The 23,628-nt window shown below is 34.7% G+C and overlaps 1 pseudogene; it reads right to left on the reverse strand.

The window, feature by feature from the left end:
- Window positions 1-6,154: 6,154 nt before the first annotated feature.
- Window positions 6,155-6,273, reverse strand: LOC141417595 (5S ribosomal RNA; annotated as a pseudogene).
- Between the last annotated feature and the right edge of the window lie 17,355 nt (window positions 6,274-23,628).

A 23,628-nucleotide genomic window follows, 5' to 3' on the forward strand; every position in this document is an offset into this window, starting at 1 on the left:
AATTAGTGATAAAGGCAGAACAGGACATGCCTGGAACTGAGGTGGGGGAGAGGGAGGGAGGTAAGCGGGGAGAAATGACCCAAACAATGTATGCACATGTGAATAAATGAATAATTAAAAACAAACCCTATCATAAATAGGGTATAAATTGAGTGATAAGAATAGACATAAATTAGGGCTGGAGAAGAGCCAATATCTCTCCAGACTGTGACTATGGGTGTTAACTGTTTTCAATACACTTAAAAAAAGTTTAACTAGTGCAAGTTCTTTTGAGTGTTGTTAGTAGACTTTCTAATAGTGAGACAAGAGAAATTAGACCTATTGATTATGAAAAGAAAAGACTAAGTCTGGTGTCTATCCTATTCACTCTCTCAGAAGCATGATCAGAGTAAGACATGGCTGGGGAACATAGTGAGTTACCATTCTGCCTATCCCAAACCAACCCATGAGTCATGAATTTGTCAGGGAATAGCAAGGTTGAAGTAAAGGAAAATATAAAAAGGATGCAACCCTTGCTGAAGGCAGAATATACTTTTAGATTATAATAACAGGTATCAGTGACTAATGAAGTAAGTAGACAGAAATAATTGAGTCAATGGAGTCTTGGTATATGACCTACTCTATTCCATTTTCTTTGTGGTTTTATTTCCTCTGGGGCCTTTCTGCTTTCTTCTATGATTTCAATGGGGATACAGGACAAAAGAGAATTAGCTATATGGGTTTTATGTAGCTCCAGTGAGAAGCACATTTGTCAGAAGTTGCCAGGCCAAAGTCAGTATCAATATTGTCTCACTATTGAATAAATATGTTTTTCTTTTCCTGGAAAAAAAATAAAGTTAAAACTATGTTAAATGTTATTTGTTACATCAGTATAAGAAAATATCATTAAAATATTTATTAATTATGATTTGATTAGAACCTTCCCTCACTCTTCAAAAGAAAAAAAAAAGAGAATGGAAGGAATCTCCAGACCACTCAGTTCAATAGGAATTGACCCAGGTATCAATGTGGAGCTGAAGGGTATGTTAAAAATAGCACTGTTTGAACTAATAGATAGGTGTCCTAGTAGAGAATTTGTATCCTTAAACACATCTGTGCATGTTTTCTCACAGGTTCTCTGAAAATCAATACAGTATTTCTTGAAAGACTACAGCCTGATCATTGCTAATAACAAGGGTAGGTATTAAAGAAGACTAAGTGTGAGCAGAACATCTGATATGTGAATACAATGATACAATCCCTGAAGTTGATCAGGGTTTGTATTCATGTATATTATAATATGATTTGCATTAATTTTGTATGAGTTTTGCTTGTCCTGGATCAGATCAAACTGACACTGTCATTACTAATCATAGCGACCAAAAATTAAAATTTTAAGTGGCATAAAATTTTATTTTGAAACCATTAATTTTGAGGGAATGGTTATGTTGAGCTGCTCCATCGTTGACATGGTCCTTTTAGCACAAAATGAGTTTGTTTTTTTTTTCCATTTCGGGGGAAGGGATTCTGTTGAACGTGTTTAGAGAAGAAACAATGGCCTTCATGCTGATACCATTAATCTCACATTGATCAAATATCCAGTTAGATCTCACTTGTCCATTAACAATGATTTTATCTATATCACTATGCAGGTGTCCTTGAGGAAAAATTGCATCCTGAAGGGTGATCATAAATGATTTTTTTTAAGTTTCCTAGAAGATAACCCAAATATGCAAGAAAGATTCTAGTCTGCAGCTTGCTAATATCCAGTGGAGTGATAAAGTGTTGATAGCACAGTACAAATCATCTCATCATTAACATGCAGATAGCTGAGGAAGCTGTGTCTGGTTTCACCATATCTTTTGCAGGTTGCCTGTTCCTGTGTTAGCTCGTGTACAGGTGTGGTATGATGCCACATTCAGTCATTAGATAACTTCCTGTTTTAAGATATATTTAAGAAATCATTTTGAGACATTTGTATTTCCCTAAACTTTTTATCCTACAAGCTTTCATGTCCCAATAAATCTTTAAGATTTGTAGGAAGCATCATATATCATTATGGTTTCCTGAGATAAAATGGGATTTAATGCTCATATAGGTAGAGGCATAAGAAAGGTTACATGTAATTTTGATTGCATCTATCCTAGGGTTTTGGGGTTGGAATTTTTACAAGTTTCTTCTTATATGAGTATTTCTACAAGGCAGTGTCAGTGAACTTCTGTAAGTATGCAGAGAATGGAGATGGATCAAAAACTGATGCAATGACTTGGAATTTTGAATGTGTGTGGAATGGCACATGAAAAAATTTATTTTTGTCTTTGTGAGAGCTAGATAAAGAATCCAGAGATTATCTAGAGTAAAATATCTCCTAGGTAGTTAGGCACTGATACAAAAATAAATCACAGGGTAGGATGTCTTATGTTGATTTACAAAGCTGAGGAATGAGGGTGTTCATAACCATTCTTTTAACATACTTTTGAGCCACTTGCTTTGATAAGAACACTTGTAGCCCTAGGAATTTTAATTAATGTGTGGTTTTAGCTTTTCTCTGGCCAGGAAATTTATGTTGAAATTTTCCTTACTAAGGGAGTTTTGATAGCCTGGTTAATTGTCACTATTGGTGATTTGCCCACACAGGAGGAAACTTAAAATGTCTTCCATATTTCCATTCCAGAAATCATGGATGTTCCTGAAATTGTGTCAACATTGAAATTGTCCATAATTCTAGCTATAGTTTAAATAACACTTCATAATGTTCATGAGAAAGGGAAAGGAAACTGGTCCTGGTAAAGAAAACTGAACACTAAAACACAGTTTTTATGGTTTTTTTTTTTTTTTATATTTCAGTCATGAGAACACAGTGAATATCAGAGGATTGTAGACAAAATCTTGGTTATAAATAAGTAAGTGGTGAACTGCACATGAAAGTGGATGAAATCTGTTCACAAGTGTCCTGATAGGTGAGGAGGTGATGCCTTAGGTGTTGTTGTGATGTTCCTTCTGATTCCGGATGGAGGCCATGTGACTCCTGGCCTAATGTGAAGGAGACGTTAGTCTTCATAAGAAGCACACTTTAGCCAAAATACTCTTTGGTACATGCCTCATTTCTTAGGCTTCAAGGAACATTCCCATATCTTCTGAAAGGGGCATATAAATGTTGGTCTCCTAATACCAGGGCTGCTTAGCTCCCCGGAGGGCAGAGACAATCTGAGACGCATGACAAAAGAACTTATGCATATCTGAAAAAAAATCACCAAACAGCAAGTTTACAGACCCAGAAATGAGAAAGATTCCTCATTGCAGAAATCTTGTGCCTTTATTGACAACAAGAAGCAAAAATATTAAGAGCTTCTTTACCCCTACCTTACTCCCTTTAAATTTTTGCAATTACTCCAAGTAACACACACCTTATAAGTCTGTCAAAATTCCAGCCCCTAATGCTTTTCTTCATCTTCCTATATAACAGAAGACTTGAGATTAGTTTCATTTTCTTTTTGGAGCTTACTATTTAAAAAAATTATAAATTGCCTAACTAGGTTCTTTTATTCAGGATTTTAGTTCATATTTTTGCCTTACATTTGCTTAACTTAGAAAAACTTTTAAACATGTGCCTTTGTATCATGAAATACAATTACATAGTTTCTTTACTAATTTTTTGATGACCAACTGATTGTTCAAAACTGTGTTTTTCAGTCCACACAGGTGTGAATGGCTTTTGTGGTTTTCCTTGTCATTGATTTCTAATTTTATTCCATCATGGCTTGCAAGGATACAGGGAATTATTTTGATATTATTGCTAGGTTAACTTCATGGCCTAGGATGTAATCTTTTTTCAAAAATGTTCCATGAACTACTGAGTAAAATGTATAGTATACTGCTGAAGGATTGAGTACTATATACATGTAGGCTAAGACCATTTTGTCCATGGTATTGTTCATTCTAGGATATCTTTTTTAATTTGATATCTGGATATTGTGTATTTAGGAGATGGGATGCTGAGTTCTCCTACTATTATAGTACCTGGGCCTGTCTGTTCCCTTAAGCTCAGAAGCTTTTCTATGAACTTGGGGGCATTAATGTTTGGTGCATATATTTGCTATTGGCTCTTGGTATATTCCCTTTCCATTCTGCTCTCTTGCTGGTTTACAAGGGTAGCTGTTCTGTTTGAGATAATTTTACATATTAGCATAAGGCTAACTTTGTTAGCATAGGCAGCCTTAGCTAAATTACAACATTCATTGTCTCTTTTAAAATCACATGAAAGAAAAATATATACATATGTATTGTTTGCAAAATCCAAAGTACATTTAAAATCACACAAGATCTCATGAATGGGAGCTGCTTCAATTGCCCTTCTACAAATAGATGACCAAGATCATGGAAAAAGAATAGCCATACATGGCAACCATGCCATTAACAAGCTAATTCTTTATTAATAACAATGATGAAAATATCACAGAAGATATCACCCCTAAAATTTTTGTAACACAAATGAAATGTTCTTTAAAAACCTAACTCTAAAATAAAAATTTCAAAGATTACACCTTCATTTAGTCTATAGCCAAGACAGCTGCTTTCCAATAATTTCAACAAAAACAAATGTTTAACATCATAGAAATCAGACTCTCTTATGTCCATTTCTTTATCTGCTGGATTCACAATGGCAATTCTGTACCCAAGAATTCTGTGTCCCAGAATTAACTCTAAAAAGTTTTTCTAATTAATAATATTGCCATAATTCTAGGTAGACTACTTTTAGAGTTTAAACAACTTACAAACTGAGTTCTTAGTAATCTATTTTAATATTCAAAAGGGCCACTTGTCACAAATTTCAAATCCTGCTCCTCATTTATAATCATAGCCCTTACTGCTTGTCTCATCATGCCTTTTCGTGGCTTCTGATTAAATAGGAACTCCAAATGGCCTCAAAATAGTCCTGGACTGTCACACATTTAGATAGAAGGGACATCCCCTCACCAAAATGTAACCAATTAACTAACCTCATTCTAAAATGTTAAAAAACGTATGCTCGTTAATGCGCATTGGTTCGATAAGGAGAGTGCCTGCTAATAAGCAAGAAGTCCAAATTTCAAAACCCAAGTATTGTAACATACAATAATACTACAAAATAAAAAAACATTAATAAAATTAGAGTGTGGACACCTAATTAAGATAGAGTTCTACTGAAAGATCTTTTAATTCCATTCTGTGATTCCCTGTTTATTTTCCATCAAATTCAAACACCGATTTAAAACTGATGTGTGATCCCATTACCATTCCTTAAATTATCTACTAAAATATATACTAACAAATTTCAAGTATAAAAACTTTTATGAAAAAATCTGCTACAAAACAATGTACCCTATAAGTATTGAAAATTAATATACTTGGCCTATGATAAAAACCATACATTGAATATATATTAGTTTATTCATACCTTTTTAAAAAGAAATTAAAAAGCCTCTAAATGCACATATACATTTATTTAGATATTATAATAACTCAGGCAAACTTAAAGAGACCTTAAGTCAAAAAGAAAATAAATTCCCAAAAGAGCTGGTAACATGGCTCAAGTGGTAAAGTGCTTGCCTGCATGTGAAATGTCCTCAGTTCAATGTGTGGTAAAAACAAATATATAAATAAATAAAAAGAAATGATAAACAAAAGCTCTGACTAGAACTCCCATAGTACCAGTGTACCCTGAAACATTAAAAACAACATAAACAAGATCTCTAAAATACCAACTATTCCACAATTATTCCCACTCCAATACTCAAGAGTCTCTCTGTCCACTTCATTGTATCCTTGCATAGGACCTTCCATCTCCTAAATCATCTATCATCAGACTTCCAGCTCATCAGTATGAGTTTCATTACCATTACTTAATAAAATCATTCCCTACTAAATAACCCACAGTAAACCTTCACACAATTCAAAATCAAAGAAAATATGTCTCCTAAAAAAACATATAACTAAATAACAATACAGTCACATGTTACTTCTTGTTTAACTCATGCATCTCTACATAAAGCTAGGCTCAAATGGTTCTCCAAAGACCTGAAAAATTGTTAATAAGTTCAAAGCTGAAACTATTGTTTTATCTTAACCTCGAAACATTATAAATCACATTTTCACTGGGCTAGATTTCTTAATGTAAACACAAATTCTGGACAATGACCCAGGACTATCCTGATGATATTAGGGTCTCCCATCCAAGTACTAACCAGGCCCGACCCTGCTTAGCTTCCGAGATCAGATGAGATCGGGTGCGTTCAGGGTGGTATGGCCGTAGACATATTAGGGTCAAAGATACTTGAAATATTGTAAAAGCTTTTGTAAATGCCACAATATACCCCTATATAGGAAAACCATAAGAAAAGAAAAGAAAAGAAAAAAATTTTGCCTGATTAAAATGAGCCATTCAAATCAGTAAATAAAGTAATTCATTCCTAGACCAACCCAAATTAAAATTATCAGTTTAAAAGTGTTAATTGTAGCTTAACAAGTTGAATAATCACCTATCCCATTAAAAACATAAAAGAAACAGTACATAAGCTCATTAATTATTTCTGAAAAATTATATAAATTTGCATACTGAAAAAATAAAATCTTACTCAGATTGGGGATCAACTCAAAAAGATCTTAAAAATAAACTAACATCAACTTCAACTCTAAAAAAATAGACAAACACCTTTGAAAATGGCCTTCATAAATTAGTCATCAGTAAATGACGATCACAAATTACAAAGAGGCAATGATATCTGAAATTTATATTAAAAATTAATAATTTGTCCTTTTGAGATTTGAACAATCAAAGCATAATTTTTTAAAAGAAAGGTTAAAACAGAAAAATTATACTAAAAAGAAGCCCCATTATTTGGAAATAACCCACCTCAATGTTAAATAAAAATACCTTCCCACCAAACTGACTGTATATACATAGAAGAATGTAATAAGTCCTGTAACACCCACCCTCTACAAAAATGAATCCAAAGTGAATCAAATATCTTAAGATAAATTTCAAAATGTTGAAACCACTTCTTTTAGGGACAGTAGTGTTATGTGTAAACTATTTGAAGAAGCAGGAATAGATGAGAAAGAAAGCAAACTGACTTCAACAGACTGGACGGGCCTTTATTAAAAACCAGAGAGGAGCACTAAGTACACTTGGATGAATACGAAAGTAAGTGGCACACAACTGTAGTAAAGTAAGTAGGGAGGGAGGAGGGAAATAAAAGGTCACCAAGTAGTTGTTTCCAGGAAGGGAGAACAGGTGTCAGGGTGGTTGAAATATGTCATGTTGCAAGTTGTGCAATGGTTCAGGGGAGGAGAGGAATTTTGAGGTAGCCTCAAGGCAGGGTTATTTTTTCAAGTCTTTTGTAACCGTCCAACAAGTAGTATTAGGTATTTAACTCAAGGCATCAGATTTGCTAAGCAGGCAGTCTAATACTTGAGTCATACCACCAGCCCTGAGTCTACATGAAGAAAACAGGGAAGACATAGGTATAGTCAATTATTTTCTAAACAAGATTCACTTGTACAGTCAATAAGAACAAAATTGACAAAAGGGATTGAATCAAATGAAAACACAAAACTTCTACAAATCTAAGGAAATAATTACTGGTCATGAGACGGCTCATAGTTTGGGAGAAAAACTGTGAGTAGCTATTCAAGAAATAAAGGATTAATATTCAGAATCTACAAAGAGTTCAAAAAATTAAGACCAAAAGAACAAACACTCCAATGAATAAATGGGCAAATGAACACACAATTCTCAGAAGAAATACAAATAGCTGATACATATATGAGAAAAACATTTAACATGCTTAGCCATGCAGGAGAGGCATATCAATACTACACTGAGATCGTTTTCACCCCAGTCACAATGGCAATTGTACAGAAAACAAAGAACAACAAATGTTTCTGAGGATGTCAGGAAAAGGAGCCCTCATATAATGTTACTGGGAATGTGGACAAGTGTCAAGCATACACTTTTACTGGGAATTTCAACAAGTGTCATTCACACACTATTATTGGGAATGTCAACAAGAGTCAATCATACACTGTTATTGGGAATGTAAAGGAGTGTCACCACTATGGAAATCAGTTTGGAAGCTCATCAAAACAACAACAGTGAGTGAAACTAAAATGAGCCCTACGTAATGACTCTGTTATATTGCTTTTGGCATGGATCCAAAGAATATATGTCAACATACAGCAACAGCAGCTGCTCACCACATTTACCACTGCACTATTCACTGTTGCCAAGCTGTGGCATCAGCAATCACGCACACCACCAGTGAATGGATAAAGAAAATGTGTTATGTGTATACAATGTAGTATTCTTCACATGAAATGAATGAATCAATTATGTTAGATATAGATAAATGGGTGGAATTTGAAGTCATCATGATGATCACCGCAAGCCAATCTCTTATGTGGTCAGATGTGGAATCTGGGCTTACAATGGATATGGTGATGATAATAAGATAAGAGGAGTTAAAAGCAGATTTTCCAGGGAGGACCAAGGGGGAAAGGAGAAGGTAGTAGTGGTCAAAGAACTTCTAAGGAATTTAAACATATATATGAAGATAGAAAAGTGAAACTTAATGAATTTTTTTGACAAAAGGAGAAGGTAGGTGGAGGATGTTTTGGAAGACAGGTGGATTTCATATTATATAATAGAGGGGGTGAACTTGTTCAAAATATACCATATGCAACTAATGGAATACTTACCACAAAATCCATTTATTCTATTAAAATCACTTAATGAAAAAAAAATCCACATTTAGAACATCACTAACTATCAACACACACATGAAAAAAATCTCCTTATAAAACTTTGGCCAACTCCACAAATGACCTGTAAAACTCCAAAAAAGTAGACTTATAACCCCTAAAGTCTAAATATAAAAATCAGGGATGCTGAAAGTCTAATTATACCAAAAATGATATAAATTGAGTATATACTCCCTCTGTCAGGAAAAAAGACAATCAAAGCAAATGTCCCTGTCCCTGTAGAGATGGAGGGTAATCTACCTCTGACATGGCAGATCTTAATTCTAATGATCCCCAAGGCTGCCAGTTATCTAGCCCTGTACAGTCATCTTTCAACATCTTATTAGAAACTCAGGTATTTCTTAGTGTAACAAAAATCATGATAAACTTCAATTATGTGTTGTTGCTTAATATTGTGCCATAATTAATCCCTAGACTCATTTCTGAAAAAAACAGTGTAATAATAAATTCTCAAATATCAAAAGTTATACTCTTTTCCTCACATAAAGGTATAAACAGTTCAATTTCTTACAACAATAATTTCTCATTTAACAAAATGGCTCACCCATTATTAGACACAAATATTTTGATGACTTTAAGTGGCACAATCTATCTATCAATCATCCTATGTCATGTCTTTGAGTCTAGTGAGCCTACAACATATAAAATATCACAACATTCCCACAAGGACCTTATGCAAAAAAAAAAAACCCTCACCAGAACCAGGAAAAATAAATAAAAAATATTCTCAGGTGTAAAACACAAAAAACCCCTACAGAACAGTAATAACTCAGAATATTTTCATTTACTTATGAAGTTCCTCTCACTGCTCTCATAACAGCCAATACCATATTAAGCCCATCTGAATTGGATCCAAGAACTTTAATAACTAAGGTAATAAATTTATTGGTGCATTGCCAATCCATTTATAATCCACCTATAGTCCCAAATAACAAAAATAAACTTATGTAAAACTTATGAAACACTGCAATACCTATTAACCCCTTATTTCCTGATCCATATAAGTATTTTGGCTCAAATATTTACTCATAGTCCTTGGCTTATTATTATTTTAATTTTTATGTCTTTTCCTTTATTGATGTGCTGCATGGGGGTACATTGTGGTATTTACAAAGGTTTTTCAAATTATCAGATATGTCAAACTTGAATTCACCCCTTCCATTCTTATTTGTAAAAATATATTCTTACATATCCTCTAGTTCCAAACTTCAACTTATAGTTTTTTGAAGTAAACATATCCAGACACATTAAAAACAGCTCAGTATATTAAAAGTCTTTTGTATCAAGGTTATAAAAACAGTCCACACCTTTGGAATATATTATGCCACAAAACTACAAGCTATAAGTAGGAAGCAAAACACAACACAATATGTAAATGCTTTGCTAATCTGTAACCCAATACAAGAATGTAAAACTAAAATACTTAAAATATCCTTATAGACATAATTAATTAAAATACAGTTAATTAGATAAAATAGACTAATAACAACACAACATCCTAAACATAAAACACCATTCAGAATAACAACCAGCATCCAGGTGTCAAAGCATATGCAGTCTCAGATAAAAAAGACCTTAAAATTTCTAACAATGAATGCTTAAAATTAAAACCAACTATAAAATGATTATTTTGTCTAATTTATTTTACACTGGAGTCCAAGTTATTCAGAAAAAATCTTCATGAAATGTTCAAGAAAATCAGCAATATAATATTAAAATAAAATAAATGAATGGGCTAAATCCACTATATTAAATACAAAAGTATTTTAATACTCAAAACTACTGATTTGTTACCCACAGATTAAGTACAAAAAAAATCTTGCAAACCACATAGGTTAGCTCATAAAAATGTGATAGTTATGCAAGAAGAAACTACAGCCCTGCCTAACACTAGCTTAGAAAGGAAAATGACTTCCATATACAAAAACAAATTCACAAAGAGCTTAGTAAACAGGTATCAAATTATAAATAAACAAGACCTGTTTTCAACAGTTATGTTTAATTAGTCTACATTGTCATCCCTTCAATACCATTAAAAAATAAAACATGTACAATCCCTCACCTTCTTTCCTGGAAAGTTCTTCCATGACAAAGTTTAAAAGATATTTCTCCTACATTCAAAATTAAAAACAACAAAATCAAATGTTCTTCAAGATATAATGTCCTTAACTTACCAATTTCACCCAAGGGAGAAATACCCTTCAAACCTTGGTTCTGTGCTTTTATTCGAAATATCTTAATGTCTCCAGAATCCTGAAAATTCTCCAGAAGCATATCAATGCTATATCTAATTGTATACCCTACATTTAATAATTTGATAAGGTCAGAGTTTTGGGATGACTCATTTAAAAAATTGCAATATTTCTTTTAATGTTTACATATCTACTCTTAAGGTAACATTTATATTGTTTTCACGGTGACATTTATTCTCTACTATATAAAATAACTTCCTTTCCAATACAAAAATACACGACACTTCTCGTATCATCCTGTCCTGACAGTCCTAGGACTAAATTTTACATGTCACCTTTCAACAAACTAGGTTGTGATTGTCAATACCTTCTCAGGCAGGACTAATGATTCTTTTCTTTCTTTTTTTTTATTCATATGTGCATACATTGTTTGGGCCATTTCTCCCCCTACTCCCAGCACCCTCTCTCTCCCCCCACCCCACTTCACTTCCAGGCAGAATCTGTTCAGCCCTAATCTCTAATTTTGTTGAAGAGAAAGTATGAGCAATAATAAGAAATACAAAGCATTTTTGCTATTTGAGATAAGGCTAGCTATATAGACATTCCTAGTATTGCTTCTATGTACAAATGTGTTACATCCCAATTTGATTCATCTCTAACTGAGCTTTTCACTAGTTCCTGATCCCCTTCTCATATTGACCTCTATCCCTTTAAGGTTTCTGTATTAGTTCCTCTGCAGTGGGGACAACAAATACTGTCATGTTTTGGGTTTCTTACCTATCCTCATACCTCCCTTGTGTGCTCCCCCCTTATCATGTGACCCAAGTCTAACCACATTTCTGTATTTGCCTTAGATTTAAGGTCCACATATGAGGAAGAGCATATGATTTTTGGTCTTCTGAACCTGACTATCCTCATTCAGAATGATGTTCTCCACTCCCATCCATTTACCTGCAAATGATAAGATTTCATTCTTCTTCAAGGCTGAGTAAAATTCCACTGTGTATAAATACCACATTTTCTTAATCCATTCATCAGTAGTGCGGCATCTTAGCTGTTTTCCATGACTTGGCTATTGGGAATAGTGCTGCAATAAACATGGGTGTGCAGTTGCCTTTGAAGTAGCTTGTGTTGCATTCCTTTGGGTATATTCCCAGGAGTGGAATAGCTGGATCATATGGCTGATCTATGTTTATATTTCTAAAAAGCCTCCAAATTTTTTTCCAGAGTGGTTGCATCAGCTTGCATTCCCACCAGCAGAGTTCAAGGGTTCCTTTTCCCCCACATTCTCACCAACACCTGTTGTTAGTTGTGCTTTTGATGAGGGCTATTCTAACAGGGGTGAGGTGGAAAATTAGAGTGGTTTTGATTTGCATTTCCTTTATGCCTATAGATGGTGAGCATTTTTTCATGTGCTTTTTGAAAAAAAACCATTTGAATTTCTTCTTTTGAGAAAGTTCTGTTTAGCTCAGTTGCCTTTTTTTTTATTGGTTCATTGATTTGAGGAGACTTTTAGTTTTTTGAGTTCCCTGTATATTTGGTTATCAATCCTTTGTGTGATGTATAGCTAACAAATATTTTCTACCACTCTGTGTGTGGTGTCGTCAGCTTAGAGACCACTTCTTTTGTTGTGTAGAAGCTTTTTAATTTTATGAAGTCCCATTTGTCCATCATTTCTCTTAGTTGCTGGGCTATAGGGGTTCTATTGAGGATGTCCTTGCATATACCTATTAGTTCCAGAGTGTTTCATGCTCTTTCCTGTACCAACTTCAGAGTTTTGGGTCTGATATTAAGGTCCTTGATCCATTTTGAGTTGATATTAGTGCAGGGTGATAAACATGGATCTAGTTTCAGTTTTCTGTAGAAAGATAACCACTTTTCCCAACAACATTTGTTGAAGAGGTTGTCTTTTCAACATCACATATTTTTAATGCCTTTGTCAAAATTAAGGTGGGCATAGTTGTGTGGATTCATATCTGGGTTCTCTATTCTGTTCCACTGGTCTTCAGGTCAATTTTTTTGCCAGTACCATGCTGTTTTTATTGCTATTGCTTTGTAATATAGTTTGAAGTTAGGTATTGTGATTCACCAGCATTGCTCTTTTTGCTGAGTTTTGCCATGTCTATTTGTGGTCTCTTGTATTTCCAAATGAATTTTAGGGTAGATTTTTCAATCTCTGTGATGAATGTCATTGGATTTTGATGGAAATTGCATTAAGCATGTTGATTGCTTTTGGTAGTGTAACCATTTTTACTACATTGATTCTACCAATCCATGAGCATGGATGATTTTTCAAACTTTTTTTCTCTTCCTCAATCTCTTTCTTCAGGGATTTGTAGTTCTCCCTGTAGAGGTCATTCACATCCTTTGTTTAGTGTACTCATAGGTTGATTTTTCTTGAGGCTACTGTAAATGGAATTGTTTCTATATATTCTTTCTTACTTTCTCTGTTATTGGTGTATACAAAGGCTGATGATTTTTGTAAGTTGGTTTTGTATCCTGCCACCTTGATGTAGCTGTTTATGGTGTCTAGGAGTTTTGGGGTAGAGTTTTTTTGGGTCTTTAAGGTATAGGACCATATTGTCTGTAAATAGGGGTATTGTGATAGTTTTTTTTTTTACCTATTTATATTCCTTTTATTTCTTCTACTTGCCTAATTGCTCTTGCTAGAAATTCCAGTACTATGTTGAATACTAGTGGGGATATTGGGCACTCTTGTCTAGTTTCTGATTTTAAGGGGAATGGTTTCAGCTTTTCTTCATTAAGTATGATGTTGTCTGTAGGTTTGTCATATATAGCCTTTAAAATGTTGAGGTACATTCCCTTCTATTACTGGTTTTTTTAGAGCTTTTATTATGAAGTGGTGTTTGATCTTGTCAAAGCCTTTTTCTGCATCTATTGAGATCATCAATAGTTTTTGTCTTTGCTTCTATTAATGTGCTGTATTACATTTATAGATTTATGTATGTCAAACCACCCCTGCATCCCTGGGATAAAGCTGACTTGTTCATGGTGAATGATCTTTCTGATGTGTTGTTGGATTTGGTTTGCCATTATTTAATTGAGGATTTTTGCATTGATGTTTATTAAGGAGATTGGCATATAGTTCTCCTTTTTGGAGGTGTCTTTGTCTAGTTTGGGGATGACTGTAATATTGGCTTCATAGTTAGGCAGTGTTCCTTCCCTTTCTATTACATGGAACACTTTATGGAGAGTTGGTATTAGTTCTTCTTTAAAAGTCAGATAGAATTCAACAGAGAATCCATTAGGTCCTAAACTTTTATTTTTTGGGAGCCCCTTTATAACTGTTTCAATTTCATTTTGTGTTATAAATCTATTTAGGTGATTAATGTCTTCTTGGTTCAATTTGGGATGGTCATAAGTATCTAGAATTCTGTCAAGATTTTCAAATTTATTAGAATATAGTTTCTCAAAGTAGTCTCTGATGATTTCCTGGATTTCTTGGGTATTTGTTGTTATCTCCCCTTCTGCATTTCTGATTTTACTGATTTGCGTTTTCTCTCTCCTCTTTTTAGTGAGGTTTGCCAGGGTTCTGTCAATCTTATTTATTTTTTCAAAGAACCAACTTTTTGTTTCATTGATTCTTTGAATTTTTTTTCTATTTCATTAATTTTGGCCCTTATTTTTATTATTTCTCTCCTGTTTGTTTTGGGATTTGCTTGTTGTTGTTTTCTGGGACTTTGAGATGTAACATTAGGTCACTGATTTGAGATCTTTCTGTCCTTTTAATATACGCACTCATGACTATAAACTTTCCTCTCAGAGCTGCCTTTCCTTTGTCCCATAGGTTCTGGTAGGTTGTGTTTTAATTTTCATTAACTTACAGGAAACTTTTACCTTCTTCTTTTATTTCATCAATGACCCATTGATCATTGAGTGATGTGTTGTTCAGCTTGCAATATTTTGCATGTTTTCTAGTGTTGTTTTTGTTGTTGGTTTCTAGTTTTTTTGCATTGTGGTCAGATAGAATACATGGGATTATTTCTATTTTCTTATATTTGCTGAGGTTTGCATTATGCCCTAAGATATGGTCAATTTTGGAGAAGGTTCAAGGGCTACTGAGAACAATGTATATTGTGCAGAAGTTGAATGAAATATTCTGTGGCTATCAATTAGGTCCATTTGATCTATGGTGTGATTTAGTTCAAGGATTTCTTTATTGATTTTTGTTTGGATGATCCATCTATTGGTGATAGGGGGGTATTAAGGTCTCCCACTACCACTGTGTTAGGGTTTGTATGTGTTTTTAGTTCCTTCATAGTATGTTTGATGAAATTGTGTGCATTGACATTGGATGCATATAGGTTGATAATTGCTATTTCCTTTTGGTGAATTTCCTCTTTTACTAGTATAGAATGTCCTTTATTTCATTTGATCAATGTAGGTTTGAAGTCTACTTTGTCCAAGATAAGAATTGCTACTTCTGCCTGTTTTGGGGGGTCATTGTCTTGGTAAATCTTCTTTCAGCCTTTCACCCTAAGCCAGTGCTTGTTTCTGTTAATGAGATGGGTCTCCTGTAAGCAACAGAATGTTGGATCTTCCTTTTTAATCTAGTTTTCCAAACATGTCTTTTGATGGGGGAATGAAGTCCATTAACATTCAGTGTTAGTATTGATAGGAATGTGGTGATTCTTGTCATTTAGTTGTCTTTTTTGTTTAAGGGTTTGAATGTGTGTAGCTGAATCAATATTACTCTCTGCTTTCCTGCCTTTTCCTCTCCTGTGGTTTGATACTGACTGTCCTTTCATGGTTTGTATGCTCTCATTTTCTGTGTAAAAGATTCTTTTAAGAATCTTTTGTAGTGGTGTCTTGGTGGTCATATATTGTTTTAGTTTCTGCTTATGATGGAAGACTTTTATTGCTCCATCTATTTTGAATGATAGTTCTGCTGAGTAGAGTAACCTAGGGTTTCACTTATATTCGTTCAGTGCCCTGAATACCTCACTGCATGCTCTTTTTGCTTTTTAAGTTTCTGTTGAGAAATCAGCTGTGATTTTGATGGGTTTACCTTTGTATGTTATTTGTTTTTTCCATCTTACAGCTTTCAGTATTCTTTCTCTATTCTCTGTGCTTGTTTTAATGATAATATGTTGTGGGATAGTTCTGTTTTGGTCAAGTCAGTTTGGTGTCCTGGAGGCTTTCTGTACCTGAGTGGACAAATTTCCTCTAGATTCAGGAAATTATCTGTTATTATTTTGTTGAACATATTATGAAATCCTTTTGCATGTACCTCTTCTCCTTCTTCAATATCCATGATTCTCAAGTTTGGTCTTTTGATGGAGTTGGTGAGTTTATGGATATTCCTTTCACAGGTTTTGAGTTGTTTGAGTAATCATTCTTCAGTTTTTCCTTTAATTACCATTTCATCTTCAAGTTCTGAGATTTTGTCTTCTGCTTGTTCTAGTCTGCTAAAGTTGCCTTCCATTGTGTTTTGTATTTGTGTTTTATTATTTTTTTTGAGGTTTTCCATATCATGGGTCACTTCTTCTTTAATACTGTCAATTTTCATCCTGAATTCATTTATCTCTCTATTTATGTTTTTGTCTCTTTCACTTTGGTATTTATTTAGGGCTACACTGAGTTCACTTATTTGCTTTTGTGTCTTCTCATATTTTTGTTGTTGTTGCTGTTGTCTTTGAATTTCTTGAGTGCCTCTTGTACATTTCTGTTGACTTTGTCTAGTAACATCTCCATGAATTTCTCAGTGATAACTTGCAGGATTTCATCATTCAGGATGTTCTTGTGGGCTTTATTGGGTTCCTTGTGGTTGTTTGTCTTTGTTTTGTTTGGGTCTGGAACTGGGTATCTGTTTTCTTCACTTCCCTCTGAATCGTGTACTAATTTATTTTGTGGGGGAGAATGGTTTCCATTTCTTTTTTGTTTTACCATCACTCCATTTGGTGTTGTTTATGCCCTGTTTTGTGTGTAATTTAGTATTAGCTAACTTACAATATTAAAACTAATGAAACCAAGAAAGAAAGAGAATAATGGAAAAGAAAGAAAAATAAATAAATAAATAAAAATAATAGAGAATCAAAGAAATCAACAGGGAAAGATGGTGGACTAACCAACAGTGAACAAGACAAGCACTTAGAGAGAATGGAAAAGAAAAAAAAATTCCAGGTTCAGTAACAATGGAATTTCAGTTTTAGTAGTTCTGGTGTTTTGCCTTCAACATCCAGTCCTGGTGTTGATCTTTAAGCAGTAGCTCTGTCATAGTCTTGCCAGGTGTTTGGATAAGGAGACAGCTTTGTGAACTAATATCTGCACTAATGTCAGCTGGCTAATGTTGCAGGCTTTGTTTATTGAAAATTGGTGCAGAGACCTGCCCAAACCCCTTCTCTGGTGGAGAGGCTTGTCAGCCATCTACTTTTGCAGGCTCTGTTTACTGAAAGTTCATGTAGAGTTCAGCTCCTATCACCTGCCCCTTTTCTGGAGCACTCAAAGCATCAAGCCCTCACTGCTGCATGTCCTTTTGTGTTCCTTGTTTATTATTCTTTTTTTTTGGGGGGGGGCAGTGGTCAGTCTGTCCAGGGGGCTATGCTGGTTTATCCCAGGGGTGACTGTGGGAATACCATGTGCCACTTATTTGTTCACCTGTTGGTCTTTGTCTCCCAAACAGGTTTGGAGCTGGCATCTGGTGGTGTGGGGGCCCACCTGTTTTCTAAGTGTAACGTGACATGGAGAAGCTTTGTATGGGCTAGGGATTTGGGGGTGTCAGAATTTTGCTTATTCTTTTTTTTTTCTGCCAAGTGTGGCTCCAGTGTCTCAGTAAAATTTTTGATTTATGGAGCTCATGCTGTCTGCTTTCTCCCTCTAGTAACCATCTTGGATTCTCCTGTCAGTGTTTTCAAGTAGGAGAAACATTCACTTTAGCAAAAATAGGTTTGTACTGCTGAACTGAAGAGACACATGTGTCTGCTGGAAGAACAGCATCTCCTAATGATTCTTTTAAACAGAAACGAGCAATTAAGAATGGACCATAGGCCTCCATGACTCCTTAAGATCAAGGATCAGAAGTCATTTAGGGGAAATGTAAGGCAGGGTAAAATAAGAACAAATAGAATGGAACCAATGCAAGCCAGAATATGGATGTGGTATTATAAAATAAAATATTGCTTGAAAGAACCCTCCAAGAAAACATTGGACACTTTATTGCTAGCAAATATCCTATTAAGTTAAAATATATATCATCAGCAATCCAGAATTAAGCTAAATTTATTAACTTATGTTACTGCTAGTAAAGAACCTTTTGCGTAAGAATGGATACTTATGCCTTACCTTCACAAATGCACGCCACTTGGTGTGTATTTACCTTTTGTACTATGTCTCACTAGTTTTCTTCCATACCTAATAGAATCTTTCCCATACTTTTACCTCATAAATATTTTTTAAATTCTTTTGTCCAACACATGCAAGAATCCCAAAATCCATGGGCAATAAGTCAAGGTTTTACCCATGTAAAAACTTTCTTAGCACCACTTTGCAAACAATAGTATAGTGTAGCTCATCAGTTGTTCATTATCCACTTAGGTTTGAGTGATGCATAAATTGGTATTGCCATGTTTTAATGCACCTATAATCTTTGACTCTTGTGAAGAGAGAACAGGATGGCACATTCTGTTGTAAGAGGTCTTTATAATTTCAGAGATATGTAATTAATCATCAGAAGACACATAATTCCCAATATTTTCACATATGTACTTTACAAACTGTAATTGCAAACTAATATGACTGGAATGGGCCAAATTTTATTATATGCCTGCTGCCATGTTACATAAAACTTGTAGTGGCAAAAGCATGAGGAATAATCAGGTGATTTTTTGTTATATCCCCTTGATGGATGCTATGTGCCATCCTATATTTACATCTCTTTTCAGTATATGTGGTGAAAACATGAGTATGTCACTCACATTTATTTCAAGTGTTTGGTTTTTTTGTGTGTCCTTGCAGACAAATAATATGTATTTATTTGTCATAGGAATCCAGGTATAAGCAGATATACAGGTAATATTTCTTTTGTTGATCACTTTGACATGTGGAATGCTTACAGGTATCTTCTAAAGATTGCAAGTGTTCCTATACCAGACTTAATACATGGACCTTTGTAAGTTTTCAGATAGTGTAGATATTCCTAAGGTAGTGCAACAAATTCAAGAATATTTGGGTTGACAGATAGGATGAAACAAGTAGCAAATGCATTTATCAGGATGTGTTTCTCAGAGGCAGGTCAATAAGTACAGTGGCTCACTGAGATCATCATAAGTACAATTGTTCTTACATAGGTAAGTGCTCATAATATCTTAGATCACATTATTGGACATCTTATATTTATGTACTATTAAGGGATTAAGGGTGTTCATAACACTTCCTTAATTTTGGTGTACATGATGAGATGAGGCACAATGGATCTCTTAATTAATTTGGCTTTTTATTTTTTATAACAAGGAAATTAGTGATAAACTTTGAAATTCAAAAACAATTATGATATTCTGGTTTAGTGTCATTTTTTGACTTGGCAACAGAAGAAGAAGATTAAGAATTGTTCATGGTTCCAGTGAGTAGGTTTTTGGGTGATCATGAACTTCTGTTAACTCTGAATTACTCCATGAATCTAGGGTATAGCTTAGGTGGCCCATAATAATTGTAGAGGGAAAGGAAAGTGAGGGTGTGTCCTAGTAAAGCTGGCTGTTTCCTGAATAAATACTTCCTATGGTTTCTTTATCACATTCCCTTAACAAGGGCACAGCAATGGCAACAGAATTTTGTTGGATCACTGGTAATTGGTAAGAAGTCAGTAAGGTCTCATGTGACAGTGAAGATGTTCTGATCTACAATCTAGGTGGGTGAGGAGGTTATGCTTCACAAGGTATTGCCATGTTATCTGAATGATTTTTGCAAGGTGGGTCTAAGCTTAGAAGCATGTGAGGATGGAATGTTCAATTTTTAAGATATCTTATTCCCAAATACACATCTGAGGACTGTTTAGGGCATCACACATTCTACCTTATTGTACATGTAAATGTCAAAATAAAGCACTCATCTGTCTATAAAAACACTACTGGGCCTGAAATGACTATAATCTTGATAAAAATCAATGCTTATTTGACACTCACATTTTTAGATGTAGATTTAGATATAGATATATGACATTCTACATATAGATAGCTATATTCAGGTCATTTTTAAAGTATCTATCATAGAGGTAGGGTTGGGGAATGTTAGCATGTGTAACTTCAAGAAAGTAAGATTGTCTTACAAGTATTTTCCCTGGTATTTGAAATCCTTCAAGTAATATAGCTTGAACTTTTAATGACACAATGACCTTGAGAACTATGTGGGACAGAAAAGCTCTGTGATGTTCTGTCTGAGACAGGAGAAGATATCTCTGGGAGACAAAAACGTCATCACATACAGAATTCCTGTTATCCAGATTTGTCATGCTAGGGGTCAAATGTTACCATATGATGTCTGTCCTTCCTATATATACATTAATATGAGGTAGTCTAACATTTGTTACAATTGTTGAGGTAAGAAATGACTGATTCAATAACAATTGTGGTGAGCATGAAGGTATACTTTTATATACAAATTGTTTATGTTTGTATTAAGGCATTGTTGTGTTCTGGATCAATGTCATTTTTATTGGCCTTGAGAATTCTTATAAATATAGGATATTTCACAGGTACTAATTAAGAATGGTGTAATGTCCAGACTATAAAATTCAACCTGAATTAATCTAATAATCCATATAAAGATGAAGGTTATGTCAAAGTGGTGTTGTTCATGATAACACATATATGTCTAGTACAGCAATTTGTTTCCTGAAACACACCTATGCATGTTTTTCTCACAGGATTTCTGAAAGAGAATGGAGCATTTTGTGAAAGACTATTGACCAATCATTGCTAATAATGAGGTAGGTGATAAAGCGATCCAAATGCAGAGAAGATCATCTGACATGAAATATACATGAGATTGAACATGGTATGTGTGTCTGGTTATTGACATTATTTTGAAGTAATCTGGTGTATGTCCTGCCTAACAGTTAGGTATCCAAATGTCCCATACTCACACATGAAAAACCTTTTTTTCAGATATACATATAATATTGTTTTTGCAGTCTTACATTTCTTCCAATTTTGGCTTACATGTGGTGAAAACATGAATATATGCCTCACATTACTTATTGAGAGTAAGATTTTCTTATATCCTTGAAGATTGATATTATGTAGTTAATTCTCCAAGTGATCTAGGAATTAGCAGGGTTCACTTAATGTTCATATTGTCCATGTCTGCAATGTTGAGCAAGCAAGATCTTTATGCTTTTTCAACAAAGTAATTGACATTTTAAATGTCTCTGTTTGTAAAGACCTGAAATTATCCATGTGGTGTAAAAGGGATCCCAAAATGATAAAATGAGCTATGATGTTACTATAAACACAGGTATCTTAGTATCTACCTAATTGGTTTGAACTGATGTCTCTTACAGAGAGAGGCCAACTTTGAGAATGAAACAATAAATTCCTCAAATGGAACAAAGCTAATATTTGCTTATATGGTGGTTGGGCCTACATGATAGCACAAAACTTCTGCACACCAAAAACACAGGTGAGTGATTACTTTGACCCTGAAAGTTCTTGTGATGGATTTTGGTTGTTCTTGATTAAACCAATACTTACAGAATGGCTGTAAATTGAAATGTCCAAGGATTAAGAATTGTAGTGGGAAACATGTCATTTTGGATGCATGAACATTGAGGGAATGAACATATTGTGCTTCCCTGTCATTGCTATGGTCACTTAAGACCAAAAATAAGCACAGTTTTTGCAGGTATCCACACAAGAAATGAGTGCCCCTTCTACTGATACCATCAATGTCACATTTATTCATGTGTACAGATAGAATTCAAGTGTCCCTTAACAATGATTTTGTGGACATCACAATTCAGGTGTCTTTAAAGAGCAATTATATCCTGAGACATACTCATGTACATTTTCTCAGGTTTCCTACAAGACAACTGAAAAAAGTACAAAAGATTCTTGAGAGAAGCTTGCCAATAGCCAGGGATGTGACAAAATTGTGACAGCACAGTGAGGACCATCTCACCTTCAATATGTAGATAGTTGAGAGGGCCATGCCTAACCTGGTGACATCAATTTTTTCTTGCATATTGGCTACTGTGTGTTCATTACAAGGTGCATCTGTTTCCCCAAACTTTTAACCATACATGCATTCATCATCTGTAAATCTTTAATATTTCTGCAAAGCTTACATTTCTTGGCATGATTGTTGAGAGACAATGTGGATTTAGTGCTCATACAAGTAGAGGCATAAGAAAGTCCCATATAATTTTAATTGTGTCTATCTTTATGATAACAGGTATTGATTTTTTTCATCTTTCTTCCCAAGAGAGTAAGAGTATTTTCATTAGGCTGTGTGAGTGGACCTTTGCAAGAGTATAGCTAATATAGATGGATCATGAATTGATATACAGTGACTTGGGAATTTTCTCATGCGTGCAGAATGCCACAGTGAAACATTTGTTTATGCATGATGCCTTTCTCAGAAACAGGCAAAGGTCCAAATTCAGTCAAAGATCATCAAGAGGAAAATGCCCCTAAAGAGTTAAGCACTGATATGAGACCAAATCACAGTGCAGAAGTTCCTCTCTTCATCTAAAAATCTGGGGAAGGACTAGCACTTATTGTAACATACTTTTAATGCACATGCTTTGGTAAAGAACACTTGTAGCCCTATCAATTTAATGACAATGATATTTTAACCATTTCTCTAGTCAATAAATTTATGTCAAAACTTTCAATGATGAGGGAATTATGATATTGTTGTGAGCATCTATTGGTTCAACTGAGTACAGAAAGAAAGTACTCAGGAAACTCTTATTTCAGAGAACAGAGTTTTTATTCAAACAAATCCACATGGCACTTTCCTATGGATCCTAATGCCTTTCTTTACTACCATAGCCAGCCAGAAGTTACTTAGACCTTCCCCCAAGTCTCACTCACCGTGCAACATCTTCTCAACCAATGAGGGGGGAGTATCTGCACCCCAGGGGATCCTCACAGCCGCCTTCAGGGCAGGTCCAGTTCATGGCTCACTGGTTACACACACTGATCTGCGGGAGAAGGGTCACGCTCACAAGCGGTGGCTGCCTCCATGTCAGGGACTCAGGACAGACTCTGACAGCATGGTCTCTAATGGGCAAGGAAATGAGCAAGGTTTTGGGTTCTGGCCTGAGTTTATATACCCTGTGGTTACCTCACCACTTCTGTTATCCACACTGTCACCTTACGTTTGGCTTATTAGCATATCGCTGCCATCTTAGGTTTGGCTTATTAGTTTATCAGTTTGTCACACTCTGGCTGGCTTCTAAGTCCTAACACACACTAGCTAATACTTCTTTGTTTCAACAATTTTTCATGCTTTAACACAATACAATCCATCAATACAATAACAATCTTACATGTTTTCACCACAAGAATCCTTCAATACAACAACAATCTTACGTGTGTTCACTACAGATAACCTGCTTCATTGTCACTGTCCATGATCTGTTCATACTAGAGGAAACAACTCCATATTTCCGGTCTAGAATGATGTTCCAAAAATTCTGTCA

The sequence above is a fragment of the Castor canadensis genome, chromosome 15 (genome assembly GCF_047511655.1).
Source record: "Castor canadensis chromosome 15, mCasCan1.hap1v2, whole genome shotgun sequence".
Taxonomy (NCBI): Eukaryota; Metazoa; Chordata; class Mammalia; order Rodentia; family Castoridae; genus Castor; species Castor canadensis.